We start from the raw sequence: 7,000 nt of genomic DNA, 5'->3' as shown, positions 1-7,000 counted from the left end.
TAATAATGGACCAAATATTAGTGCTGTGTTCGTACATGATCAAATTCAGAAAGATTAGGGCATTGTGTATAATTTGCCTTCGTGTTCATTGGGTTAGCAGCTGTCAAGTAAGTGATTATAGATGTTGGCAGAGCTTTTTCTTTCTATAATCACTGTGAAACAGGGATGGAAATGTAACAGATGCCATTTAATACAGACCAGCACCTAGGTTCTGTTTCTGGGTTTGGCTCTATTGCCTTGTGGCCAAAGAAAATTTCTTAAGCTCTTTTTTGCTATAGCATTAATGATAACACTAAATAGAATAACTATGTTCAGATTATAGACAGTAGTTGTTTTAGATGGGGTTTACTCTTCTGGACAGTGATAACTTTCTGCAGGAAATAAATTGATCTGAGGCTGTGTTGGAACTTCATTTCCTAGGATTTTTTTATTTGTTAACTGACAAGGCTTTTTTTGATACCAGGCACCATACTTGAAGTCTTGTTGAAGAGCAAATGAAGCGTTGTGATGCTATTTTTTGCAGCATAGGAGTCAGTGTGACTCATTTAGTGTTCGTAATGCTTGTGACAGATTTAAAAAAATCAAATCAGTTACTCCCAGTGAGACAGATACGCACAGCCAGACCCTATTTGAGAATTATTTGCAGCACTGTTAAGACCAAAGTACACATCTTCCCCCTCCCCCTCGAAAGAATCCAGCTTATCATGAAATGTTTATCAGAGCCATATAAACATTTCTCAACTGCTGAATTTTGAAGGGAAATTCTTTCAGTCTAACATATGTAGTGCAAGCAAAACTCTTCATAGATTTAAAAAAAAAAATAATTAGCTTGGTTACAGCCCTACTTATTACCAAGCATGCCAGCATTTGGCAAGGGTACGGCGATCTGGGAATTCACTGCTTGGAGCCATGGAACAAAGTGTTCTGATCCGACCCCGGCAAGCAGAGTCCAGAACTGGAATCTTCAGGAGCAGAAAAGTCTTAAGTGTCTGGAAAATTGGCCTGTTGAGTCACCACGCAGGCACTAAAACAAAACTAATTTTAAGCAGGTCAGAGTTCAGTGATTCCCTCTGGAATCTAATTTTTTTTTCCCTTTAAAAAAAGTCTCATGTTTTAAGTGAAAAGGGTCAAAGTTGATGCACTGCTACAATTTTTGAATGCTTTCCCTTAAGAACAGCCACCCAGGCTAGGATTAGCATGAAGGGCTGCTAGGCTGGCACTTCAGTGTCTGGGTTAAAAATATTTTAAAGCAGTAAATGCAGTCAGAACGGAGAGAGAGATCCCTGGGAGCCTTCCTATTCAAAAATGTGTGAGCTCAGGGCAGCAACTGCAATGTAATTTAGGGCAGTATATGCTTCATAGCTTTAGAGAATATTGCCTCTTGTTAATGTTACGTTGGAGGACAGTGGGATAGTAGTAATTTTAGAAAGGTGGTATTCCTGTTTGTTTTACATTGGAAACTTCAGAATAAATAAAAAGAAGCATCAATTGAGGAAGAAATGTAACTGCAGAAAACCAGCAATGAATCCACTTCTGAGCAGACTGTAGAAACGACAGGGGGAAGTAGGTATAGAAACATTTTCGTGGGAATGCAGCTGCGAAAGGAACTTAGCARACAAAGGCGAAATCAGGTATGTATTTTAAAAGGCATGTGGGCAACTTTTGTCAAAGAGCCCAGTGAGGAGCCTGCTCACATTAAATTACAAAATGTTTTGGGGGATCGAATGACAAAAGGCTTGTATTGCTTTTCCATTGCTAAAGAAATGGATCTGCCTGTAAGCAGGAGTGATTCAAATAGCTGGTTTAAAAAAACAAATACTTGCGAGAGCGAGGGAGATTTTTCCTTCCCATTCCTTTATGAGAATTATTTCATTCTTTTTCTCTTCATATYTTACAGAATTCCCTTTAAATCTGTAAATGAAGAGGACAGGGACTGAGCTATCTAGGGAGGCTTGAATATAGATTCTGTTTGTGTCGGGCTTTGTGAGCTTGGTGATCTCTGTTTATCTCTTAGGAAATAGTCATGCTTACACAGCACAGCAAATGCAATGCACAGATGTCAGAAGAGCTAAAACAAAGAAGTCTGTCTAGGAAAAGCAATGCCAAATCTACTGGGAAGAGTTGAGAAGTAGCAGTTAGGGCTTCTGGTTTCTTTACTTCTCTGTGCCTCTTTATGACAGTAGGCAAATCTCTAGGCCAACATGAGAACTCCTTATTCTTGCTAGTAAGTTTTAGCTCATGCAGACTATGCTGCTCATGTGAGAATGTTCATGGGAGTGGTTGCCCCAAATATGAGTGCAAAGGTTTATATTCTGGTTATCAGTGCCATAGTGATCCTGGTTTGCTGAATAATCTCTCTCCCACGGGGCTTCTGTGTTGATGTGCAGTGATTGTGTAGTAAGTGGCTCTTTGAATGATGGTGCTATAAAGTTTAAAATTTATCAGGAGAATCTCAGTCTAACTTGATAGTACGTAAAGTTATTGGAATGCTTTTCATTCATTCTCCCACAGGTATTCAATGCATGAGGATTTAAATGTGAGGATGCGTGAGGCTCTGAGATCCAGTTTGTTCTCCAGATTGTGACAAGGTTCCATTTTTCTCAAGCCTTACAAGTAGCTATCATACTTTATTAAATACTTATTTAAATTTAGAGAAAAGTTACTGACATGCATTTCCTTTTGTATTTAAGAACACAGTATATAGCCCTTTGAAGTCGTATGTTCGAAGGAAAAAGRTGTGCTTAGGATAAGCTGAACTTGAATTAAATAGTGTAGGCASATAACAGATTGAATTTGCGATATGGTTCGTTTTGCTAAGGAAGTAAGTCAAGCAATGAGTAATGCTGGGCCAACATGTATCACAACAGGAGGTAGCGTAGCTTTAGTGCAAGGTAGTGTGGTTCATTGAATCTGAATTAYGGAGCAGTTCTTCTAACTTAAGGGATAATGATGGTTCTGAAAAAAGCTTATATGTGATTTGTATAACTATGATTCAAAATCATGGAGATGAATCAGTCAGACTTCCAGCCCTGATACTTTGATTCACCATGATTTATAACTTGCAAACTGCAGTTTGTTTGTAGGTTTCAATTTCTTACATTTTGGAAAAACATACTTCTCTCTGCTAGTATGGGACCCTGTGGAAACTTTGCAAAAGAGGAAAATTGTAGGGAGCTAAGAGGCAGAGTGTGGTTCGTGTGGTTCTCAAACATAGTACTGATTTTCTGTTTGAGTTCTACACTAGTTTTCCTTGTATCCAGGCCCTTTAAAAACTTATCCTCGYGCAAGAGGGTTGCAGCATGCGTGTGCTGTGCCGATCCTTTTTAACTGGGAAAGCTTTTACACTTGCACTAGCTATCGGAATATGACGGGTCAACAGGATCGTTCTCTTTATCATGAAGCACACCTGAAATATCTGCTTAGCTAGCGCCTGTGACTTCTTAGGAAATATTCAARCCAGTAGGGAGCTGCAGGACTCAACCTCCATCTCCCAAGGGTTAACGGTAACCTATAATAATAATCTTGTGGCACAAAAATGCTTCTTTTTATGCATTACCTATTTCCAGAGGCCTAATTTAGGTTTTGTATCAAAATGGATATCACAAACTTCCTGCTGAGAAGGAAAGTGCTACCAGGAGACTGCGTTCTCTGTTATTCTCGTGGTGTCTGGGAGGGGTGAGGAGACAAGGAAACAATTGCTGCTGTCTCTGGCAGTAAGCAAGCATAGTAGCACGGGATGGGTTGCAAAGGTAAAACAGTTTGACAGTGTTGTTCCTTGTGAAAGGTTGACCTTTGGTCTCTTTTAGAATATCYATCTATCTCTGTATATCTCTCTGTATAGATCTGTATCTTCATATAGAGACAAATTTATACAGCACCAAGAAAGAAAAAAAGATGTAGATCAGATTAGATTTGGAAAAGTTAGGTTTCCAAATTGCACAAAATTTTCACATGCCTTTACAGGAGAAGATTATCCTAATGGAGTAAAATGAGATTATGCTTATTTATTCTTAAACACATATAGCTCCATTCAGATATCTATATGTATGCGCCCCTGTTTTATCTGTGTACATTTTGTGCCAGATTCTCCTGTAGACCCAGCTATTTTCATCAGTTACCTTCATCAAGAATGTTTGTTTAATATTTTCACGCATACAAAATTAAATTTTGATTGATTATTTTTTTCTGTGAGTGGAAACAAGGAAAACAAAAACTGGAATTTAAAAAGAAAATTTTCTGAAAATCAGAAATGCTTACTGAACACCCAAATACTTTTTTCCTCTCTGGTATTGATTTTTCACTGGAAACACATGTGGGAGGAGAAGGAAGATTGTAACAAAACCAAAAAAACGCTTGTCTTTCAGAATTTCCTGGCAGCTGGTATTTTTTCCTGCATTTTTGAACAAAATTTTGTTATATGACAGAACTTCTCCTGAACCTCTCCTGCTCTTTCTGCCCATGGAGTTTCCCTCAGGGGTGGAGGAGCTCTTGTGACAGTCTTTTTGCTGTTCAGCCCATGGGCCATAAGGCCCCTTCCGTCTTTCCCTCCACTCCTCCTGCTTTGAGCAGGCACGTAGTTCCTCTTAGGGAACTGTCTGCTTTGCTCAGTCTCTGGAGAGAAAGAGTTCCTGTTGTTCCTGGTTATTCCAATAGAGCAGATTCATATGCTGAAATATGGACAAGATCAGAAAAGCTCACCTGGTCCWAGAACCCACAGCAATGCATATAGGCAGAAAGTTTTACATGCAAGATCTAATCATAGGAAGCAGGGTAGTGTGGTGCGGAGAGAACGAAAATCATATTTGGTCTGTGCGCGTGCACACGCGCATGCATGCCTACATGTGTGGGAATGTGGAAGGCACAGCCAGCTTAGGTAGGGTTTATGAGATTGATTTCAGCACTGCACTTGTAGGATTGTGTTGGCCTTGGTCCTCAAYCACATGGCTGGGCATAAACGTGGTCCTTAAACATGAGGGAATTAGCCATCCCAGCTAGAGGACTGAGCGCATGGTGGTGAGTGTGGAGAGCGTGAGCTCCGGTCCTCTTCCTCCACTGAAGTGCTTTGGCATTCTGACTAAGTCACTTGACCTTCTGTTCCTCCATTTTCATATATTTAAAGATGGTTATACAGACTGATCATCACACATGGGTGTTGTAAGAATTAATTAATTACCACTTGTACAGTTTTGGAGACTTACAGCCCTAAGTAAACAAGAACTTAATCTGTTATTTTCTTCATATTTATACTATAGGAAAAATCTACTAATTTGTTTCCAAATGCATGACACCCAAAAACTATCTTCGCGCTTCTAAGTGAAGTCAGGGCTTGATGCCAACACTTCTTTTTCCTAGTGAATATGGTGTACTTGTACACTCAACTAGAATGGTGCAACCTTTCAGTTTCACTCAAGAGCTGGGAATTTTTCCTYACTATTYTTCTCTACATGTAAGCTGTAAATATCAAATACTTCTATTTGATCAGATTCTTTGTCCACATGATTGTACCCATTGCCATTTATCCTTTAGATGCATATTTYTTTGGGAAGAGCTCTGACAAACTAGTAAACTACATGTGTTTTCTTTTTTTTTCATGTGTTTTGTAGCCTCCTTCTACATTAATTTTAAAAGGGATTAGGAAAGAAGAATGGAGACAAAATATAACAGAGATGCTTGTCACCTCTTACCCTCTTTCTGTATGCGCAGAAAAGCCTCTTAGTTTATAGTTTGGGGAGAGAGGAGTAAATCATGCCCTAAACTTAATGTATCATTACAGAAATGTCATATGTCAAACGTCATTGGTTCAGCATGGAACATCTAGACACAACAAGATGAAGGAAGTCAGAATTCCAGTCTGTCTCTGAATTTGCCATCATATGGGAGTTAAATCAGAGCAGAGTTTTTTTTTTTTTTCTTTTATGTTTTAATTTCCTTTGTTTTAAGAAAGTATTGTTTTTAAATGAAGTGAGGGAGGAGAGTAATATGCCACTGACATGCTTTGGGATCTGAGGCTCCTGTGGACCCCATAGGATGTCAATGGACTCATTAAGATTTAGCCAAGTTTTATGCATTATTCATAATATACATTCACAGCATGCACCCTAAAGACTGTCTCCTGTGAATGCTTAGTCAGAATCATTTGCATTCTGTATTATAGATCCATAATACATTTAGTACATTTTGGGTATTATCCTTTACACATATTTCCAGCCTTTACTGTTATGGAATATGCAGCAAATATGTTTAAACAATAGCATACAGTTGTGTTTTGTCATTCCATAAAAACTAACACATAATAAGGACCCTGATGAAAATTAATTATTGTGTATGAGCAATGGACAGTTTTTTTTCTCTTTTTAGCTTCAGTGTCATTTTAGATGTCCTTCTGTAACGTGTTTAAGGGTGGTTTTTTTAATTCTGGGATGATACTTCGTAATTTTTTTGTTTCAAATRCATATAAAAATCATTTTTGATGTAGGAGGTTGGCAGGTGATGRAACATCAAATTGAAGCTGAGATGTTTAATAATCATAAGAGCCGTTTGCTGTGAGTTTACTCTAATCCTAYGAACATTATTTCTGCTGTACATGACAAGACAAAAGAGTCAACAAAACACCACATCAGAAAATTAATTCTCTTCCTGTTATCTGAAATGTTGAAACTCTTCTGTTTTCTCYTTTCTTCAGCTGCCATTGCATCAGGGTGATTGGGCTGATCCCAGCATTGCCACTGGTCCACTGAATGGCCCAGGCAACTTCCTTAACATACCTTTGCCTTAGTTTCCCCATCTGTTGCACAGAAATAAGAGAAATAATACTCCTAATAATACTCCTTAAAATCCACTGTTGTACCTGGCTATTTATATTTACTCCTTGTCACTGCAGTTAGAGAACATTCTTTTTGGAAAGGCTGTTCTTTTGAGAAAATTTGATTTCTTTTGGGTCCAGATTGCAGTAGAGTGAAGTCAGAGATGTATGAGAATTATCTTCTATGTGAAGAATCTG

At 38.4% G+C, this 7,000-nt stretch overlaps 1 protein-coding gene across 4 annotated transcripts in view; it reads left to right on the top strand.

The window, feature by feature from the left end:
* Positions 1-1,282: 1,282 nt before the first annotated feature.
* SOX5 (SRY-box transcription factor 5) overlaps positions 1,283-7,000 on the top strand; it is a 636,975-nt gene continuing 631,257 nt past the window's right edge. For all 4 annotated transcript variants that reach the window (XM_085324081.1, XM_085324084.1, XM_085324083.1 and 1 more), the window contains exon 1: positions 1,283-1,631. The gene's annotated coding sequence lies outside the window, so the exon portion shown is untranslated. The remainder of the gene's footprint in view (positions 1,632-7,000) is intronic.

Source organism: Rhea americana, unplaced genomic scaffold, assembly GCF_003343005.1.
Source record: "Rhea americana isolate MKP2758 unplaced genomic scaffold, rheAme1 scaffold_9, whole genome shotgun sequence".
Lineage (NCBI taxonomy): Eukaryota > Metazoa > Chordata > Aves > Rheiformes > Rheidae > Rhea > Rhea americana.
Note: the sequence above shows the minus strand (reverse complement) of the source record. Positions and strands in the feature narration are given on the sequence as shown.